Source organism: Notamacropus eugenii, chromosome 1 (assembly GCF_028372415.1).
Source record: "Notamacropus eugenii isolate mMacEug1 chromosome 1, mMacEug1.pri_v2, whole genome shotgun sequence".
In the NCBI taxonomy this organism is placed as follows: Eukaryota; Metazoa; Chordata; class Mammalia; order Diprotodontia; family Macropodidae; genus Notamacropus; species Notamacropus eugenii.
In genome coordinates this window covers 518,216,109-518,219,942 of record NC_092872.1, presented here as the reverse complement: position 1 = coordinate 518,219,942, position 3,834 = coordinate 518,216,109, and positions in this window count along the sequence as shown.

The window sequence follows — 3,834 nt, the reverse complement described above, 5'->3', positions numbered from 1 at the left end:
TCACAATACAGATCAGATTAAGTCAATTTCCAACCTGGGCCTAGCCAAATAAGATTGCCAGTTCACATCAAAAGGTGGCCAAAAAAGAAAGAATGAAATAAAAAACTCATTCTCAGCCCAGATTCTACTGGATTCTATGTAGTCTCAGAGAAGGTAAAAAAAAAAGATATAGAATGTCAGACCTAGAAAGAACTTGAAATTATCAATACCCAGCCCCCTTATTCTATTGATGAGGACTGTAAAGTTGAGGAAGAGACTGGTCCAAGGTATCAAAGTTGGTAAGTGTTAGAGCTAAGACTTGAACCCAGATTTCTTTTTCACTGCTAGGAAGTGAGAGTGGGGAGGGGAGAGAGAGATTTGCAAGTAGGCAGAACAGGCCTGCACCTATGAAATTCTGGTCATTCTGGGTTGGAAAGGCCCTTCAGTTTCCTCCTTCCTACCGCTGTAAATTCTGCTATTCTGATGCCCTTCCCGGTATGTGTTAAGCCTTCCTTCCTCACTTCAGTTCCTCTTTTAAAATGCAAATGCCTCTGGGAGAGAGAATGACTAACTTGCATTTACATAGCACTTTAAAATAAAATACACAAACTAGTTTTGCTAGCATAGGGATAGGGACCAGAGCTGTGATTTCTTTACCTGGACTTCCAGGTGAGAAAAATCCCTCTACCAATGCATGTTAGCATCTTCTCTACCAATGCAAATCTCTAATATGTCCAAGAGTTGCCTAGAGCACTTAAAGGTTAAATCACTAGCCCAGGGTCACACAGAGACTTGTGTGTGTGTGTGTGTGTGTGTGTGTGTTCATCCTTCATTGCTGAAGGAGACCATGCCATCATCAGAGAAATAATGACATGACTTGCACTTGACTTTCTTTTGAGTGAGGGAGGGCAGTGCAGGTCACTTCTCCTCCAGAGCCATCTGAATCCAGTGACCAGATATTCATCAGGATGACTGGAGATGACCCAGGAGGAGGCAGTTGGGGTTAAATGCCTCTACAGAGACTTGTACTCAGCTCTTTGTGGTTATACCAGGCTACTACCTCTCTTCTCCAGCAAAAAGTCACAGAATGTCAGAACTGAGAGGGATCTCATCACATAGAACATAGAATATTAGTAGTTGAATGAGACATTGAAACACAATAATGTATAAACTATCAGAGCTTGGAAGGGCTTTAGGGGTAATCTGGGGCAATAGTTCATAATTGTTTTGGGGTTTTTTTTGTCTTGTTAACCTATTTTTTCTCCCCTTCTCTCCTTTCATAATGCTACCACCTTTGGGCAGGCCTTCATCACCTCATGCCTATACAATTCCAATAGCAAGCTGGTTTGTTTGCCAGTCATAAGTCTCTCCGAAATTCACTACAGTCCATTGTCCAGCCATCAGTCTATCAATCAATATTTATTAAGCTCCTATTATGTGCCAGGCACAATTGAGAATACAAAAAGAGGCAAAAGACAGTCCTGCCCTCAAGGAGCTTACAATCTAGTGGGGGAAAACACCAAACAAACAATATATACAAAGCAAGCTACATACAGGATAAATAAGAAATACTTAGCAGAGGGAGGGCACTAGAATTAAGCTGGGGGGTTGGGAAAGGCTTCCTATAGAAGATGGGATTTTAGTTGGAACTCAAAGGAAGCCAGGGAGGTCAGTAGGTAGAGTTCAAGAGAAAGCATTCTAGACATGGGAGATGGTCAAAGAAAATGCCTGGAGATGAGGGGTAGAGTGTCTTGTTTGTGGAACAGCCAGGGGGCCAGTGTCACTGCATGGAAGAGTCAGACACAAGAAGACTAGGAAGGTAGGAGGGGACTAGAATATGAAGAGCTTTGAATGGCAAACAGTATTTTGTATTTGCTCCTGGAGGTAATAGGAAGTCACTGGAGTTTATGCGGGGAGGAGTGAAAGAGAGGAGTAACAGGTAGCATAGTCAGACCTGAATTTTAGTGGCTAAATGGAGGCTGGATTGGAGATCCACAGTAGAAACTTGAAGCAGGCAGACTCCCCAGCAAGCTATAGCAGTAGTCCAGGCATGAGAGTGATACCAGTGTCAGAGAAGAGGAGGGAGTGTTTTTGAGAGATATTGCAGAGGTGGAATCCACCAGGCTGGTCCACAGCTTAGAACGGGGTGGGGAAGGAAGAGGGAGCTAGTGAGGAATCTAGGATGACTCCAAGATTTCAAACCTGAAGGACTGGGAGGGTATGCCCTCCATCAAAGTAAGGAAGGTTGGAGGAGGAGAGGAGAGTTTAAGGGGAAAGATAATGATGTCCACTTTGGACATGTTGTAGATTGCTGGACATCCAGTTTGAGGTGTCTGAAAGACAGCTGGAGATAGGAGTTTAGAGGTCAACAAGAAACCTCTCCCAGCCTCTCTCAATTCTAGTACCTTCCCTCTATTGATTAGTTCCTGTTTGTAGCTCATTTGTACACAGTTGTTTGCAAGTCATCTCCCTTTTTAGATTGAGGATGGGGACTGCTGTTTCTTTCTTTGTATTCTCAGTGCTGGGATGAACTAGGTAAATGTTTACTGACTGACTAACTTACTGTTTTGGGCCTCTTTGGCACTGTAAGGAACACTGTAGACCCCTTTTCAGAATCATATTTTTAAATGCATAAAATATATAGGATTGCAAAGGAACCTCATTACAATGAATTAAAGTTATCATATATATTTTTTTAAAGTCACAGACCTCAGGTGAAGAACCCCAGATACAAGGCAACCTTTTCATTTTACAGCAAAAGAAACAGGTCCAGAGAAGGAAAATGGCCTGCCTTTCAGTGTTAAAGAACTGACCATACTCCTTTTCTCCCAGACATTACCCTGGCAGCTCCCATCTTTAGAAAGCAGAAGTAGAAATAGAGGCAGCCTCTTTAAATAACACATTCACTCAATTTCCTCTCCCTCTAAGACAGATCTGTACACACCAAACACTGTCCCTAGATTTGCTAGGGTTCAAGTGGCTTATCGGATTCCTGGTTTCCCTTCCCAAGGTCCCTTCCCTCCTCCTTTTCTCTTACCCAACAAAATAAAAAGGAGGGTAATGAGTCCTACTGAGATTCTATTCCAGGCAAATCTGAGGAAATTAAATTAGAATTTAATAAACGCTTGTTGACTGTTTGAATATTCCAACTTGAGAACTACTCCACTATCTTCAAAGGCTCCATATCATCTCATCAACCTGTAATAAAATCAAGCCTTGATTAAGCACTTACTACTTACGAGGCACTGTTCCAAGCCTTGCTGCCTTTCTTTCCTTATTTTTCCGATAGAATTAAAAAATACATCTATTAAAAAAGTAACAAGTCCTATGTGCATAGAAGTTTACTGGTGGGGTATATATGATAAATGCACTGAAAGGGAAAGAGTGGGGGGCAGTTCAGGAGATTTTCAGTCTAACCTCAACTCCATCACTAGCTATAAATCATTTGACTACACTAAGCCTTAGTTTTCTCATCTGTCAAATGGGTTTTGGTGAGGATCAAATGATGTAAGGAATGTGAAAGACCAGATATAATTTATTGGTACTACTACCTGGCATTAAGGGGAAGTATAGCTCTGACTAAGCCCAGCTCCCTTAGGGCTCTCCCAACCACCAAAAACTTTCTGTTCACCTTGGAAACCACAGTCAAAATCGGGAATCTTTAACTAGTAATTGATCTGTAGGCAACCCTGGGAAGCTTCAGCTTCCAAATTTCAAAAACTAATAGGAACTGAAGGCAGTCATGGGGGCACTAAGTCCCAAAAGCAAACTGTGTTCCAATGACTAATCTGTCTTTCACCCTGATATTTTTATTCATTTCAGTAGGAATTTATATGAGTCACCAGGCTCTGGTTT